General features: G+C 37.2%; 1 protein-coding gene across 9 annotated transcripts in view; it reads left to right on the forward strand.

The window, feature by feature from the left end:
- The window catches only part of CDH12 (cadherin 12), a 710,660-nt gene that overhangs the window by 607,793 nt on the left and 83,764 nt on the right, over positions 1-19,103 (forward strand). The window lies entirely within an intron of this gene.

Consider the following 19,103-nt stretch of genomic DNA (forward strand, 5'->3'; position numbering starts at 1 on the left):
TAAATCTAATTTCAAGTATATTGAAATACTTTAAAATATATATAAAGCATGCAGCTTTTTATTTTAAACTACTTTTTTGTAGTGTGTCCATTCTGTATGTAGACTAGCAGATGATCCACACTGATTACATGCTCACTAAATGAAGAATACAGAGGAAAATTCTGCTAGAAGAATTTAAGACACCAGGAAAACAATATAAGAATGTCAGGCATTGGCTGAGAGTTTTATCTTAAAGCACATTTCTCACCTGTACTTCAGTACAGTGGTGATATACAACATTCAGTGCTGTTCTTTTTTCTTTCTTTCTTTCTTTTTAGCCAGAGGCCATAGGAAAGACTGATGACCTTTAAAAATGCTTTTTTTCCTACACTTGTTGGATTCTTTTTTTAAGAAGATGCTCACCATGCCTTTCTTTTATCTTTGTTCAAGAGGAAACATCATGTCACACCTTGGTAATGTACAGTATATTTGCTTTTGCAACTGGTCCCTTTCATGAAGCAGATCTTTAACTTGTGAGCAGAAATTTAATTTGCCTTTTTTGTCCATTTTTCATCTGGGGAGTCACACTGACATAGAATTTTCTTGTTTCACCAATCTATGCTTAGGTTTTGAAGTACCTATGCTGTTGCCCTGGAGAATCATCAGGACCCAAGTGTATTAGGGAGTCAAAGACGTATCGAAAAACTTAAATATTTATTTTAATATTTCTTTTAGTGGCATGTAAATAAAGAGTTTTGACATACAAGTAGTCTGTACAAGTAGCTGCTTTTTCTTAGTTTACTGGCCTGAAAAATTAGAACCACCTAAAAAAATTTACCATCAAAGATTGAAATTTTGAAACCCAAATAAGTTGACCTTTCTTACTAAAATTTCAGGGATAATTGTGGCAAAATTGTTCAGCACAAATATAGACATATCTTTGATTAAGATGAGCCTGAGTTATTTGGCTATTTTTCTACATCCAAAATTAAAGCGAAGTTTAGGATTTTGTTCCCAAGGTGGGGGGGAAACCATTGAAAAGCCTTGAAAAGTTTTCTTAATATATGAAATGTTTATAACTAAAGTTTTCACTGAAGATCAATTATCTATTGCAACATGGCTATTGCAAACTTCTGTGTGGATTCAGTTGGGCAGTAACAAATGGATCTGAGCTTAGCTTGAGGACTGCATGATACTGTTGTGCATATCAAGATGATTTTAACAGTAGAGTTCCTACCATGTCAGTATGCAAGTGGAATGTAATTTCAGATCTTTCAACATATTTAAAATTTTCATAAATATTAAATGTTTCCAGATTGTTGAGAGTTTTGCATAGACATCTCCCAGTATTCTTATCGTGCCTCATGTGACAATTATCAGCATAGGGTTTCTTTTCTTCTATAAGAGGTTTAACACTACATCCTTTAAAACACACACTTTGAGTATTTCAACAGAATGAGTAGAACTAGGTCATGTTCAGATCCCTTGCTATTTCATCTCTCCATCTCCCATCCCAGCTGGCTTAATCCATTCTTGTGCTTCTCTTTAGACTGTTGAGCTCTGATCACCATGATGACATTGGATGGGTGCACTGCACAGTCAGAGCTGGGGCTACTGATCTCTAATAGTCCTCAAATTTACTACAGTGGCTTTCACTAATGCAGTTTTATTAAGCTACTAGGAAGAACTTGATAAATGATCTTTCTATGCTTGAAAACCTCACTGAGCATTTAAAAGCCAGGTGATAACACTGAGAAACTGCATTAAATTCTAACAGAAATTATAGTAGGAGGAGGAATATATTTTTGTGCTGAAGAATATAATTTATATTGCCATTGTTGTAGGTGAAAACATCATTAATGTTTGCAGTCCCATATGGATTTTTTTACACTATTCAGATCACCTCTGGGAAAATTATAATCATAGAATGCAGAAGATTTAAGTAAGATCAAGTCAGTGATTGTCTGGCCAAGGAAATGGAAACTGCCTATTTACAGAGGACCTTATTCATCTCTTCACATGTGGTGTCAGCCCCAAAGGCAAGTAACTAGAGGTGTCTATTCACATCCGGCTCCAGGCACAAGCCAGATGGAGGCCAAAGATCAGGAGTGTTTGAGGGCTAGGCTTCAGAGGGTCTCACAGTCAGGTAGTTCTCTGAAGCTGTTCCCGATGCTGAAAAAGTAGAGGTGATCTGGAGTGAAGACTCTGAGACATGCAAGTTAGCCTGAAAGACCCAGGAAAGGACAGGTATTTCATAAGCAACATAACTGAAATGGCTCATGGAGAAGGTAAAACCTTTATGATATATTATACTTGTTATGGTTTGTGTTTTTAAAAGCATGGCCTTATTTTAACAAGATGGCAGAGCTGATGGAGGCTCTTCTGAGGGCAGCGCAGAAGAGGTCCAGAGAGCTCTGTAGCTGGGACTGTGCTCTAAGCTATGAGCCAAGTCATGACATGTACATGGCTGCATCAAGCGAGGTTCCACCAGAACCCAGATCTTTCTTCCCTGTTGCAGGCTCTACACACAGTGAAGCATTAGCAATACCAAAAGGTAAAAAAAAAAGGATTGAGCTCTCTGAAAAGCAGCAGTTTTACATAAATGCATCTCTGGTGCAAGGGAAGTTGCTTCAGGCTGTAGAGTTATCTTGAGATATCTGAAGATTCTGATTTTGTTTTTCAGTCTGAAGAGTACTATGCTTGGCACGTGTGATAGTTTTGTAGGGGAAAAAAGGATAGAAAAAGGGGAAAATAATTTTGCTCCTCCTGATTTAATCCTGAAATTTGTTTAACCCCTGAAAGTTATCTTTAAGGAGATTTTTTTGGCTAGATTGTGGGAAACTAAACAGAGAAGATCTGTGTAAAATTTCAGCTGAATAAAATTTGAAATTTAGGTGATATTAAAACCTGAAAAGAATAGTTTAAAAAATGAGAGGGAAAAATGCTGCTTCAAGGAAAAGGAAAAAAAAAAAAAGAGAAGAAAAAAATCCATATAATCCATATCACATCAGTCCAAACTGTGATGCATCAGAAGCATCAGTATGGGACGGCATGTATTTACTATATCTCAGTGTGCTGTTCCAATGTCTTTGTACTTGCTGCTCTGTGTAATCATCACTCCCTGTTGGATTCCATGTAAATTCCAAGTGCAAGCAATGCTTATTTCTTCTGGAAGCATTTCACTCTACAAAACTACTGCACAAAGTGATACAATATTCCCATTGCTCAGTGGTCCCCTTTTTCTTGCAGCCTTATCTTTCAGCCCTTAGGGACTGAAGCTGCATCTGCTGCCGAGCTGTTTCTGTAATAGCTCTCTGAGAGCCTATTCCAGGTAGTCTCTAATTAGACACACCCAGATGGTGGGCACTGAGCAGATGTCCTACCAGCTTGGGGTGGAGATGGAAGAAAGTTTTCTCTTGGCTCCCCGTAGTTTGTCTTTCTAATGTTTTTTTCTCCTCAATTTTTTCTCACAGTGAGCATTTGAAATATTTGCTCACCATTTCTAACATATGAAGCAAACGTAGGCACAGTAATCTAAGGTACTAAACATCCACAGTGTTTGGTGTTCTCTGAAGCCAAGACATATTGAACTGATGTTGCCCACACACTGTCACGAACAAAACTGCTCACTTGTGCTTTGATACACAATCTTTATCAGCAATTAAGATTTTATTCTTGGAAACTAATTAACAATTATGTTAATACTGCCAGAGACATAAGTAAGCACACTCAATCATGTCTGTGTAGCCAGCCTTGCAGATGAAATGAATGCAGCTAGCTGGAATAGAGTCTGATATTTTCAGTCACGAGTCACATAAGAAGCAGATCTCAAAAGTACAAAACAGTTATTTTCTGACAGCTTTATTTAACAGCAGAACCATACTTTAATGTTTAGCCATATCTGACATTGAAAAGGTTTTGAGGCAGAATATTTACATACCCAGCAATTTGACCATCATGTTCACAGTGCTGTGTTTCATGCTCCATTTGCCATAAATGTTGATGTGTTTTTCAGGGTATTTGGGGCAATGACAATTTAAATTAAAAAGTTCCCATATTATTCCTTCACCTTTCTAAATGTGATCATGTATAGAACAAGTAAAAAAAAAATAATGAAAGCTCAAGTGGATTTGCAAGAGTGCCCTGTAAACACTTATGTTTCAAGAGATTTAAAAAGTCAATCCTCAGATATCATCTCTCTATTTTATTGTCTTTTTTAATATAATAATTTAATTTATTATTTTTTAAAAAGCAATTATCACAAAATGGCTATGCATCAGGTAATACTTTATGATATAAAGATTTGTAAAATATGTAACTTAGGAACTTGTGCTGGTTTTGGCTGGGGTAGAATTAATTTTATTCACAGAGACTGGTATGGGGTTGTGCTTTGGATTTGTGCTGAACATAGGGTTGATAATTCTTTCTGAGTTTTTTGTTTTGTTATTGATGAGCAATAGCAAAAGATGTTTTCATTATCACTGAGCAGGGCTTGCACAGAGCCAAGTCTTTTTCTGCTTTTCACACTGCCACACTGGCAAGGAAGTTGGGGGTGCTTGGGAGGCTGGGAGAAACAGCCACAACACGTGAGCTAAACTGACCAAAGGGATATTCCAAACCATGTGAAGTTATGCTCAGTATATAAACTTCAGGGAGGAAGGAGGAAGTGGATGAATATTTGCAGTGATGGTGTTTGTCATCTAAAGTCACCGTTCTGTGTCATGGAGTCATCTGTGTCATCTCCCTGCTCTCCTGGAGATGGCTGAACACCTGCCTGTCCTTGGGAAACAATTAATTAATTCCTTGTTTCTCACTGCTTGTGTGCATGGCTTTTGCTTTCCCTATTAAACTGTCTTTATCTCACTCGACAAGTTCTCTACCTTTTGTCCTTCTGATTCTCTCACCAGTTCTACTGGTGAAGGAGTGAGCAAGTGGCTGTGTAGGATTTGGTGGATGGTTGGGGTTAAACCACAACAGTCCATTTTGGACAATAACAAAAAACCTTCTCTATATTATCAACCCTGTGTACTGCACAAATTCAAAACGTAGGCTCATACAAGGCACTGTGATGAAAATTAAATCTACCTCAGCCAAAACCAGCACAGAACTGACAATAAATTTGAAGCATGGAAGGCTGCCTTTGTGAATCAGAAGGCTTCTCTTTAGGAGGTTTTGAAAACAGCTTTACAAAACTCCCTGTCAAGAATCACAACTAAAATATGTTTGCATCATTATTTTGGGCATATTTACATAATATTATATTTTCACAATCCATGTTCTTGCACACTACTTTCTGATTTGACATTTCTTGGAAGGAAGAATTTCAAACTCTTATCTTTAAATATCTTGTTATTTTTTAATATCTTGTATGAGAAAGAGTTACATTGTTTTTTAATTGATGAATATGTAAGTTCCCCACTAACAACTTCTTAGTCATGCTATTGTAAGCCAAAAGGTAAGGAAATAATAGAGGTCTATGGAAGGAAAATGTTATTTATATCTCATCCTTTGAAGAAAATAGAGAGCAATAGAGAGGGAAGGAAGGAAGGAAGGAAGGAAGGAAGGAAGGAAGGAAGGAAGGAAGGAAGGAAGGAAGGAAGGAAGGAAGGAAGGAAGGAAGGAAGGAAGGAAGGAAGGAAGGAAGGAAGGAAGGAAGGAAGGAAGGAAGGAAGGAAGGAAGGAAGGAAGGAAGGAAGGAAGGAAGGAAGGAAGGAAGGAAGGAAGGAAGGAAGGAAGGAAGGAAGGAAGGAAGGAAGGAAGGAAGGAAGGAAGGAAGGAAGGAAGGAAGGAAGGAAGGAAGGAAGGAAGGAAGGAAGGAAGGAAGGAAGGAAGGAAGGAAGGAAGGAAGGAAGGAAGGAAGGAAGGAAGGAAGGAAGGAAGGAAGGAAGGAAGGAAGGAAGGAAGGAAGGAAGGAATCAAAACCCAAACCAATAACATAATCTCTGAGAATTAGATTTTGCAAGAGAAACAAGGAAAAGTGACTCCATTTTTTCTTCTGACCATTATGGAATTGTTGAGACCATCTGAAAATATACATGCAGCCATTTAGAAAGCAATATTATTCACTAACTATTTTGCATTTAATTATAGTTTAAATTTAGGTAAAGACAAACCAATTCAGTGAAAAAAAACCCATTCTTCTAAAACATTTCTAAAAGCAAACCATCAAAGATGTTCTGTATCTTTGCAGAACATCTTTATTTTCCACTACATAATAATTTTTAATAATGCTTTAACTCATTTTCTAACTGAAAGGGTTGCCAAAATTTCTGAGAAATCATAAGTGTTTTGCAGGTTATCCTGGCCAAATGCAGATTTTTAGAAGTGCCTTCTTGAAAGGGTCTTCCCTAACAGAGTTTCAAATTCAATTTTACAGACTCAACACATGTAGAAAAAAAATAGGAATAACTTTCAGACTCCCAAGCCTTTTCTCAACTGAAATTAGAAGTCCAAAATTCTTGAAATGCACCCATGACTAGTGAAAATGTATTATTATACACAGTTATGATATATAGAGCAAAAAGCTTTTAATCTTGACATCCACTGAAGCCAGGTCAGTGATGCTAACCACTGAAAATACCGTTTAGTTAAATTAATAAACATGGCTAACTGGCAGTGTTTCAATATATTCTGGACAGACAATGCAATTCTGCTTCTGATAGCATTTTTTGAAATGTGTGTTAGAGGCCATAATCAGGCAATTGCTGCAAAAATTAATTACATTAATTGAAAATATTGCTGTGTCTCAAAAGCACCATCCCCACATTTGAGCAAACAGAAATAATGGCATATTAAGTCCTTATCTGGTTTAGGGGCAAAACATCTGTCTTGGCTTGAACATTTACTGCAGGCTGCTCAAGCCAGGCTGGAGAACATTGCACTGGGTTCAGGTGCAGAGAGCTCAAAGCCAATGTCCTGGCAAATTGGCAGCACAAAATCTGACCTAGAGAAGATGGTAAATGCAGGCATGGCAGTACATGTCAGTGAGCACCTAAGGATGCTGCATCTCCTGATTACAGGACACAGGAGCAGACATCGGGCTCTGCAGCCTGTACTATTCATGTTGTACATGCTGTTAACCTTGCCAGCAAGTGGCAGCAACATGGTGCAGTGGTTGCTTGGCTGTATAAGACAGTCTTAAGAAACTAGTATGGACATTAAAGTAATAAAAAACCCAGTGTGCTCTCTTCCTGGGATAGTTTATGTTGTCATTGTAACTTTTTTTTGCTTTTTCAAACTAATCAAGCTCTTGTTCATCTTAATGCAGCAAGACATTAAATAAGAAGACCTAACTGGGTAATTTTAGATAGCTTAGTTCGGGAGTAGAGGAGGTTGTGGTGCAATGCATGTAATCTCTCTGTATCACTCCTTCTATGGTTATTTCTGCTGTTGGTGTGATACTCCTTTTTGTGTTTTAGCTGACCTTCTGTCTCTCTGCTTTTTGAGTATTTAGTACATTCCAAAAATAGCAATAGTGAAAACTTAAAAGCCAGCATGTTCCTTATAAATGTAATTATAACTAAACATAATTTTCCCTTTGTCTTTTAAATGAAACATAGTCATTGATCTTAAATGACTGTTAACTCACAAAATCAGAGGAAGAAGAGAATATTCACCATAAGCCTTAGTTATGTCTGTGTTATTAAATTATCTTTGCTAGTCAGCCTATTATTTTGTGCTCTGAGTCCTTTCTTTTCCTGCCTTTCCTTTCATTCTTATCTGTTTTCCCTGAGAGTAAGTTATATATCTGATTAAACGGTAATTAGTGACTTCAGTGGGGCTGCATGTGTGTAACTGAGAATAGAATTTTGCCTAAAGAATTTTTTTAAATCAAATATGTGGTAATTAAAGGAAACTGAAGTAGCAAATCGTATTTAATGTGATGACCTAAAAATCCAAGTAATTGACAGCAAGCTTTCTGAAAAAAAAAAAAAAAAAGAAAAAAAAGAGAAGAAAAAAACAAAAAAGAAAAAATCTTTTCAAAGCATGTGAAGTAAGGGGAGGAAAGGGCACAGCACATACCATATTTGCTAAGTTATCCTTCTATGTTTAATTTTAGCTTGATAAAAAACAGATATGTGCATATTAAAGAGAAAGTAAAAATTAATTCAAGTGCAGGAGTATATCTTTAAATTTAATATAAAATTAAACTCAGAGTTCTCTAATTGCTTTTCTCTTTTTCAATTAAGCCATACAGCATATTCATCCTATAATTATTTTTACTGCAATATTTAAGTAGCATGACACTTATCATTTTAAGTGACTGCAGAGGGCTGGGAAAAGAGACACGACCTGCCTGGCTTCTGAAAAGACATCTGAAAAGACATCTTTCTTTGGTTAGCTACTTGACAGGTAGCCAGCTGCCTGCAAGTTGAATTCCTGTGTTGCTTGGGAGGCCACTGCAGCTGTCACCACACAAAGCCCTCAGGGAAAGAGCAGAGGACAGGAACTGGAGTGGGCAGCGGGTGCACCAGGTTGCAGCCGTGGCTGTGGCACTCCTCGTGCCCTGTGGCCCTGGCCAGGTGCCTGTGTTTCTGTCCCAAAGTGTCTCTGTAATAAGGTGCTGATAACCACCTGTCAGCAGTCCTAGAGCTTTATCCCTAGTAAGTGAATGGGAGTAGTGGGGAATTGTATCTAGGCAGATACTGAAAAGGAGGGACAAAGGTATTATCACAATTTTTGTGGTCTTCATATCTCTTACAGAGACTTTTCTTTTTCTTAGGGTAAAAAAGGATGGAAGTTTGTTGTTAAATATACTTGCATGAAGGTGTGATTTGGTAAGTCTTTCTTGTATGCCATATGGTGACATACCAATAGCTTGCCAAAGATAAATCACTAGCTTTCTCTGCTTTACACCAAGGAAAATATAGCAAACATGCCAGCAGTCAGTTATGGAGATAACTGCATGAGCTTTGGCTTTACCAAACCATGAGACCAGAGAAACTACAATACATTATGTAGAGTAGAACTTCTGACTTCATGTTTGGAAAAACCCAAAATTTAATCAAAAGAAATAATCTTTAAGTTTCTTATTGTATTATCATTCAATTAAATGAGTTTTATGCAAATATGGACAAAGCACACTGATTTCACAAAGGTGGGAGTTTACTTTGCAAATTTTTTCAGAGCAAGAGCTGATCTCTCATGCTGCTGGCTCTAAGCAGTGGCATTTGTAATTTTTATCTTACAAAAAACTCATGGTTAAAGGCCCTATGTGGATTAATAAAGTATATTCAATTCCTGTGTTTCATATGTAAGGGACAAGGGATTTGAAATGTCATAATTTTCATGCTTCTTCCCTTTCTGAGAACTGACCTAAGGATCAGAAGTGGTTTTCCACATACTGTATGAGTTACATACTAATTACGGTAACACGCCTGCTATTTTCAGTTCTTTCCTTTCATGAGCTTCCACATGACCTAGAAATATGCACTTCCAGCCCAGAAGGCCAACCATGTCCTGGGCTGCATCCAAAGCAGTGTGGACAGCAGGGCAAGGGATGGGATCCTGCCCCTCTGCTCTGCTCTGGTGAGACCCCACCTGCAGGGCTGCATCCAGCTCTGGGCTCCCCAGCACAGGAAGGACATGGACCTGCTGGAGCACATCCAGGGGAGGGCCATGAAGATGATCAGAGGGTTGGAGCACTTCTCCCATAAAGACAGGCTGAGAGAGTTGGGGTTGTTCAGTCCAGAGAAGACTCTGGGGAGACCATAGAGCACCTTTGAGTACCTAAAAGGAGCCTTCAAGAAAGCTACAGAGGGACTTTTCACAAGGGCATGAAGTCATAGTACAAGGGGTAATGGCTTCAGACTGAAAGAGGGCAGATTTAGATTGAATATTAAGAAATACAGAAGAAATTCTTTACTGGAGGGAGGTAAGACACTGGAACGGGTTGCTCCAGGGAATTGTGGATGCCTCATCCCTGGAAGTTTCAGGGTTTGATGGGACTTTGAGCAACCTGGTCTAGTGAAAGGTGTCCCTGCCTACAACAGGGGTGTTGGAACAAGATGATCTTTAAGGTCCCTTCCAACTCAAACCATTCTATCATTTTATAAGGAAATCTGTCTTAATGTAATATAGCTTAAAGTAAAAGGCTATCACATAGTTTCTTATAGAGAAGTGTACAAATTTCTTATTACCAGGAGATGAGGGCAGAAAAAAGGCTGAATGATTATGCTTTTTTCAATATTTCCTTGTAATGATTGGAATCATTATGCATCTTTTAGTGCAATATGATCAGGAAATGAAAGGGATGAAAATATGAGATACCATTAGGATGGTGTCTTTGTAATGGTCACATATTGTTAAATCTAGTTAAAAACATAAAGTGTACAAACCCTGGAGAGAGAAGTTTAAATAAACATATAATTTCAGGTATATAGTTGCAATGATATTGAAAGACTTATCTGTTAAAGTGAGTCCTGACCCACACTATTAGTAGAGGGAGTGTGGAATCCTTAGTCTGTGAGGTTTGCTGTCAGAAAAATTTCTTGGTGATTTGTGCAACAGTGTCTGTAAGCGTAATTCATTAGTCATTGCCAATAACAGTCATAAAGTCTAAAAATGGGAGAAATGGTTAACTTGAATTGCTTTATTTTGGCTTAAACTCCTGAATTTTTCTGTATTTAAGGAACTCCAGCTGAAGACCTACTTATCTTGACAAAAGGGTGCTGTTGTAACTGAAACAAACTATATCCCACAGTTACAGAGTCTGGCTCAGAATATCACACTGAAGTTAATGTCTTGAGTCAAGCTATCTGACATCTTTCATTTCTTCTTTGTTGACAGAGGACTTACTGCAAGGGTGCTTCTGCTTAACCTTTCTTGCACTGCCACTGTACTTTACTTAGAGGCATTACCCCAGGGAAAATAAGGAAAAATGAAAACATAAGTCAGCCTTTGCAAGAGAGTCTAGGGGCAGTAACTAATTTCAGTGAAGGCAAATTAAAAATAATAATAAAAAAAAATTCTTTGAATGCATTCTTACACTGTGAGACATGGAAAAGAACCACAGTTAGTAAGAACAAGTATGCTGGAGGTAGAAGTCAGACTCTGTTGTATTTTGGATTAGTGCCATAACACCTGTATCAATTCTTTATCACCATTGTGGCGTCTGTCATTTTAGTTTGATTTCATGAGATGAGTTGTTCTAGGAGTATAGTAATGCAATCCATTGTGGAAACTAGAACTGGGCTTAAAAATATTAGTCAAGTTCAGGAGATTTTGCTGAGTCCCCATATACCTAGAAACTAGCATGACTTACCTTTCTCATTAAACATCTTTTTTTTAAGAAAAATATTTGAAGTGATAATCAATCTTTCTTTTTGACTAGGGAATTATTACTCTAAAAAAGCTAAGAAAATGTTACAGAATGCTTTTCTAGCGAATGTATGATTCACTATTAACAGTCTTGGCACTGTGTAGTTTTTATATGCAAACCTGTTATTACCACCATCAGTTTACGAAAACCAAGCAAACCCAAAACTCAAGAAAGGGGGACTTGATTGAAAATGGAATCCTGCTAATTATATATGTGAGAAGTTTTAACTTTCTCAGGTCAGTAACAAATACATACATATATATCTATATATATCTATAGATATATATATATACACACACAAGCAAATGTATTTGCTATATTCAGGCCACAGATCCAATTTGTAAGCATTTATATATGCAAAATTAAGATGTTAAAGTCTGGAGACAACTTTAACTATATTTAGTTCAATGAAAAATACATAGAAAAATAAAGAAACAGAGAACCAATCAAAAGAAAATGAAAGCTAAGGTGTTGTGTGAATATATGAGGCAGAGAACATGCTCATAAAGGTAAGAGTTCTGCCAAAATCTATTAGCATTGTCCTGAGTAAAGTTTGAGACACGCCAAGTTTAAATGGGAAAGTAATTTTGAGCAAGGAGGCGCTTTGACTCCTCAGAGGACTCTGCTTTCAGGGCTTTCCAGAATTGTGATGAAAATTAAATTGGACATTATAGATGCTCTTTTTTTGGCTCAATGTATGAATTTATTGCATTAAATAGAGAAACATTTGTGTTGGATTCACTTAGAGTTTGTATGCATTGGTGCAAAATCCCTGGGCATGCACTGTGAGAAGCAGCTTTGCTCCCAGGGCTGCCCGTGCTCATTAGCACATGTCTGTGCAGAGCCTGACATGTCCTGTATCTCAGGTGAATGGATGAGCACTGTAATGCCTGTGTGGCTGTTAGCCCTGTGCTGGCACACAGCCGTGTAGGAAAGTGTCCAGAATTAGCACCAAACCATTTAGTCTGTGTCTAATCCTTTTTTTAGCCTGCACTTTATCAGTAAGTACAGTGTTTACATCTAGGTAAGTGCCTTGTTTCTCAAGCACCTCAAACTGTCTTGCTGATTGTTCCAGATACGTTTGCTCTACTGTCATTTCTGTCCTGGGAACAGTGATGACAGGCAGCCTGTGGAATGGGTAGAGGGAATCACTTCTGGGGAACGGAGACAGGTGAAGACTCCCTCTCTGACAAATGCTACGTTAAGCCTGATGGAAAAATGATGTGTTTTCATTAAGGGTCAACCAGGTAAGGATGTAGGACCCTGTGGAATGGTCTTCTATTGTTGTACTCAAATGAAGGATCAGGCAAAACTGAATACTACCTAAGATATGGTATGAAGATAGAAAGAGGGTAAGATTATTGCTAAAATAAAACTTGGACGTGTATTTGCTATTTAAGGACTAGGGACTAGGATTGATAATAGAACAATAGGTGTATAAATATTTATTTTCTGAGAAGAAATACTAATAATTTGAAATGGCCATTTAAAGCAAATCAGAAAAAACCCCATGCATTTATTTAATAGATAGACTCAGCTCCAGTTTTTTTTTCAAATCTAGAGAGCAAAATTAATAGAAGATAAATTAAATATATTAGCCAATGGTAAAACATTCTGAGCAGTTTTGGAAGACAGACATGGGTTGCTTCCTACTGAGGGAAAAAGTAGGGAAGTGAGGTAGAAGGTTCTGCTTTTCTTTTTACCTTTTTTATTTTCTGTGATCACATGCAAGTTTTACATCAGCTGCAGGATCAGAAGAGTGGGTAAGATTGGAGGAGACCAAAGTGGTCACCTGGTCCAACCTCCCAGCTCAAGCAGGGTCATCCTAGAGCACATTGCACAGGATTGCACTCAGACAGTTCTGGAATATCTCTAGTGAGGGAGGCTCCACAACCCCTGTGGGCAATCTGCTCCAGTGCTTGGTCATCTCATGTTCAGCTGGAACTATATGTGTATGTGTTTCTGCCTGTTTCCTCTTGTCCTGGCTCCATCCTGTAAACATCCTTCCTCCAGACACTTATACATGTTAATTACGTCCCCTCTCAGTTGTCTTTCTTCAGACTAAACAAGTCCAGCTCTCTCAGCCTTTCCTGAGGTGCCCCAATCCCTCAATCATTTTTGTCACCCTCTGCTGTACCTGCTCCTTCTCTCTCTTGTACTGAGGAGCCCAGAACTGGACACAGCACTCCAGATGTGCCTTACCAGGGCTGAGCAGAGGGACAGCATCACCTCCCTCGATCTGCCGGCTATGCTCTTCCTAGAGTACCCCAGGATCCCATTGGCCTTCTTGGCCACAAGAAGAGACTGCTGGCTCATGGACAGCTTGCTGTCCACCAGGATCTCCAGGTCCCTCTCTGCAGTTCTGCTTTCCAGCCCGCAGCCTGTCCTAGTGCATGGGCTTAATCCTTTCCAGGTGCCTTTGTTGAATTTTTAAAACACAGCTTCGTGTTTTAGTCTTAGGAAAAAAACAAACCCAAAACCAAAACTGAACACTCTGCTACTGAATAACATGTTAGGTCATCTCTGACTACCCACCCTTCCTTGAGAAACAGATGCTGTGATAAATTTAGGTCTCTAAATAAAAATCAGCATAACATTCATAAATGCATAGGACATCGATAAAATGGTGAACAAAGATATATTGATTATTAAATATTATCAATGAATAAGAAATTGAAAGCTTTCATGGACCAAATTCCTCATCTGGCTAGGTGAATGGCACCATCTGGTGGATCTATCCTTTGGAAAAGATTTCCTGGAAAGTAGAGTCATAACTTAGAGGCTGTTCCTCTACCATAAAACAGAATATTTTGCAAGTACTAAAAGTTAAATAAGATGTGAAGAAATGTAACAGTTATTAAAAACATAATTTTCACCATTGTTCATTTTGGAAAATTACCATTATATTTTGCACAAGAAATGCCATGTGAGTAATAAAGAGAACAAAGAAAATTAGTAAAAAACAATTTATTAAGTATTTACTTGAACTCTGTTCATAGCTATGAGTATCTATTAAAGAACCTATTCTAATTCTGTGAATAGTTTTCTGAACATGGTAATGAAGTACAGGAAATTCATGGTAATGGAATACAGGGGTGTTTTTGGGGGGATACAAATGCCTTCATTTACTCCTTCATTACATTGCAACTCAGTTGATTTGAGGACTTCTGTAGTAGTAGTTCTTGCTGTTCAAATACAATGACAGTCACTGGCAAATGCATTCTGTTGGCTGCCAGCAGCGTTGGAAATCTCAGTTATTCAGTCGGTTGTTCCCACACAGGTAACATAGGTGACCTTTATCCACAGGAATCTTTGACGACAGCATGTGCCGGCACCTTCTGCCCATTGTACTTGCCCTGCTGCATTGCATCACTTGTAACTTTTCAGGTAACTGGATGAACTGGATACACTCCCAGAATTCATTTCTACCAAAGAGCATGCAGTCTATTGAATGTCCTGCTCATGCATGGCTGTCCATGAGAAGAATATTTCAGAAACATATAATCTTCATTTATAGTGAAGTGGAAAATATTGCAGGTGACTTTTCAAAAAAATTGCGGTTATCCTAAATAAACAAATAATACTTAAGTCAATGTAAAATAATAAGTATAACCAAGCAGAGTCTTTCTTTGTGTGGCCACAACCATCATCTAATGTGTGCTTAAGAGTTTTCAGTGAGAAATTCTTCGAATTACTTAAGGACAGTGATTTTCAGCTGCAAAATTCAGTTACCATTGGGAACCCTAGTAGTCCCAAGCATGTAATAGAAACATATTGAAAGTGACAAAGGAAAATTAATTAGACATTTTTACAAAATGGTCAAAGAGCACATTCCTTCATTCAGTGTGGCCTTCACATGCCTACTGAATTTTAAGAAAATAAGACTGTATTCTGCATTATATTTATCTGCAATAAAAAAAGAAATTAATGATTGTTTTCTCCACTGTCTTCCTATACATTTCTCCTCAACTAGTCTCCATTAACATTGATTACTATTAATTTTCTTTTTTAAAAAACGTTTGATTATTAAAAAATAAAAATCACAGAAGTCTTCAGAGTAAGAAAAATGAATAAATTAATACCGAGAAAAACATAAGTGGCCTCATACTGCTTAGATTTCTCATTAAGGTGTCCATATTGTTTACTTAGTATATTTTTTTTAGTACCTTGACATGAAGCCTGTTGTGGGCACTAGGTACAATAGGGACAGGAAAAACTTTGTTGTGATGCAGTGTGAAATATTTCCTTTGCAATACATTTCCAGAAAATACAATGTCACATTTATTCATCCCATAGTTGATAAAAAAGATTTGAATGTGTCAAAAATAGTTATTTCAAATATAATTTTATTTTATAAAATAAAATAGAAAATAATATGGAAACAAGAGAAGTAGGCTGGTTAGTGCTGAAGAGTGAAAAATGACTGAATGTGCTACAACCAGAAGCATTTTTTTGTGGGAAGGAGACACTATGAAACAGCTTTTTTTTTGGTTGGTTGGTTTTTTTGTGTGTGTGTGTGGGTGGGTTTTTTTGTTTGTTTTGTTTTGTTTTTGCTGTATAGACAAATCTAGGGAAAACAGAAGCTTTCTCAGGAACATTTTATCAAGCTAGATGTGGGCAAGGTTCAAGAGGGAAAGACTCAGAGGTGAAAGAAACAGGGGTACAAGGGAGATGGTTTCATAACAGGTACAGTAGGGTACGTGTCAGGAGAAACGGGGAGGATAAGCAAATGTAATAAGCAACTATGGGAAACTGCAGTTTAGACTGGATAAATTTCCTCTGTGTGGCTCACTAGATGGAGGCTGTGGGAATGGCAATAGGAATATGGCTGGAAATTGCAAAAGGTATGAGTCTTCTCAGCAGCCCAGGAGAAGAGCTGCAGTCAGTCAAGGTAAAGTATCATCGTTCTCTAAAGAAAGATTACTTCTAGCAGCTCAGTGGATGACTTGGCATTTTCATTGTTTTGGATTGATTTTGCTTTTAGATGGTAACTTGTCCTATGACTAGAAGCCTTAATAAATTTGAGAGGAAAATTGAGTACTTACTGCTTTCAGATGCTAGAAATTTGAGGACCTCAATGTGTCTTTGCAGATACCTGTGCTCCACTTCATCTAAAAGGTTCCAGAGTTGTAGAAAAATTAAAGAACAAAACTGATCAACCAATCAAAAGAAACAAAACAAAAAACCTCAACAAAACCAAACTAAACCAATCAATTTAACAAAAAAAAACCCAAAAAAACCCCAAACAAAAAAACCCAAACCAAAAAAAACCCAAAAAACCCCCAAACAAACCACGAAAACTACAAAAAACCCAGAAACAAATAAGCAAAAATTATTCTGCTGAAGGAATATGAGACTATTGAACTGGACTGCAGTATCATTGTATGATCTCATTTGCTGTTGATCTTTAGAAGTTGATAAACCAAAAATGAATGCTAAAGACAACTGCTGTCTTATGCCTGAGGCTTGCTACTAATTTTATCCCTGTTGAATAATTTGGATCTCATTTCAGGGATCAGTTAAGTTGACAAATGTGATTGTGGCTCTTGGGGGAGAAAATTATGTCAAAAGTGTTTATATTTGGGAAATAAATGATAATTTATTAAAAGCTGGGGGTTTTGTCTCCTGCAGCATCTGTAACACATAGGTTGAAGTACATTTCTAAAAACTTTTGAAATTTTTCTGAGTCAGTTTCAAGTTAATTAAGTAAACGAACCTTGGCTACCAAGTTTTTGTAAGTGCTAAAATCTTCAAAGTGATCAAGTAAGTTAGAGAAATGCAATGAGAAACATAAAATTACAAGTTATTTGGAATCTAAACACAGCTTTTTTTGAAGATGTTAATTGCTCTTTGCAAGGGAGAGCAAAATATTTTGGATTTCTTGTAGTTATCTGAGATAGAATACACAGGTTTTGTATTTTAAGAGTTCCTGTGGAGTTCAATCACATATTGTGCATACAGAGTGCATTATCAGTTAGTGATTTGAAGAAAGGAATGCTTGAAGAATCATTCAGGCAATTCTTTGAGTCGGTATTTCCAACAGAAAGGCTGTTCAAAACCAACTGATAGCTTATAGAGTCAGTTATGAAAATTTAATTTCTATCCATTTTATCTGGATAATTATCAACCAGATGGTAAACATCTGGTTTTATCTAGACTGATAGAGCTAGATAGATTTTGAATTTCAAAGCACCAGGAGTATCTAAATACATGGTCCTTTGCTATCTAAGGTAATGACAAAGTTGTTCTTAATTTTAGGATGAACAAGATCTCAGCCTTCTCAAACAGGACTTTAAAATGGGAAGTGCTGCATAAAATGAGCTGAAATACTCTTAATTGGCTAAAATATAAGGAAAATAATAACACTTTGCCAGAAGATACACGTTTTGACTAGCTTTGAGAACAGTCTCTTTTGTCATCCATGGCAAAACAAGAACTGTTGGGGGTGGAGGTCTGGACTTACCTCTGGCACACAGGGAAGAGCGGCACATACATGAAAACAGCCTTTAATGTCATCTGGAATAACCCCAGGACCACTGGCTGGCTCGCTCTTCATCTGATCTGGCATCATTCCAGTTAGAAGCTTTGCAGCCACAACCCACGCAGTCAGTATAACACAGACTATCCCATGAGGATTCAGGCTTATTTTTAAATAACAGATGAATTAAAATTTAACTGTTAAATGAACACTGCCCATATTTTGGGACACGCAGGTACATTAACTTTTAGAGTGTTGAGATTGAGTCTCAGGTGCCTGAAGTTAAACAGTAAAACTTCAGTACCAACAACTAGGATACACTGATGAAAACAATATTAATTATAAATAGAGCAATCTTAGAGTTATTGTCTCCTATAAGCAGAGGAGGTAGGGGTTTTGTCTCATACTTCAAACCTCCTTCTTCTCCATATTCTCCTTAATATTTTTTGCTGCAACATTTCCTTGAATATCTTTTAGGAGGTTAAAACTGAGTCACAAAAGGCAAGAATGCTACAGAAGTCAATTTTGTGTCAGTGAAGAGTTCACTCACTTAAAAGCTCAATTCAAAATGCCTTGAATCTGCTTGCCAGTTAGCCAATTACGTACACATAAAAATGTTTCAGGGGAAATTTTTAATACAGATCTCCAATTTATGTAGAAGACTCAACTTTTTGTTTCTCTACCAGTAGTGGTCTTATTCCACCTATTACAGATAAATGTGTGTCTTTCAGGCTCACTTGATAATATTGTTTCATGTTTCTGAAAACACAGATTTCCATTGATCAGGAGTGCTCATACAGAAGAAACTGAGATGGAACAAAATGAAAGAAAGAGTAACATTGCATGAGTCAGGAAGCTGTTTTAGAAAACAGGTGTATACCCTTGTGAATGATTAAATGAAATATATAAGTATATAAGCAGTCACATGTACAAAATTTTCCAGAAAGATGGGCAGTACAAATTTGAATTTCCTCAGGCAAAAAAATCATCTGAACTGAGAACTCCCACAGCATACCTGAATGTGTTCCACTTCTAATGCAACCCTGGAAACAAAAGCTTTCTTGCTCTTGCCTGTTTACCATGCTCAAAACTGAAATGCTTTTTGTGTACTGACAATCATTATGCTAACCTAAAATCACATTTTTGCTTCAGGTTTTTTGTTTGTTCCAAAAGCTACACTTTCAGTTTTTAACAAGTTGTCTGAAAAGAATATTGGGTGTTTGCACAGCCACAGGTTGCAACATGCTTTCTTCTATCATAAAATTTATTCACTTATAAAATATTGTTCAAAATAAGCAATATTGTCATTCTGTCAGCTCTTGAGAT

This window comes from Passer domesticus, chromosome 1 (genome assembly GCF_036417665.1).
Source record: "Passer domesticus isolate bPasDom1 chromosome 1, bPasDom1.hap1, whole genome shotgun sequence".
Classification (NCBI taxonomy): Eukaryota; Metazoa; Chordata; class Aves; order Passeriformes; family Passeridae; genus Passer; species Passer domesticus.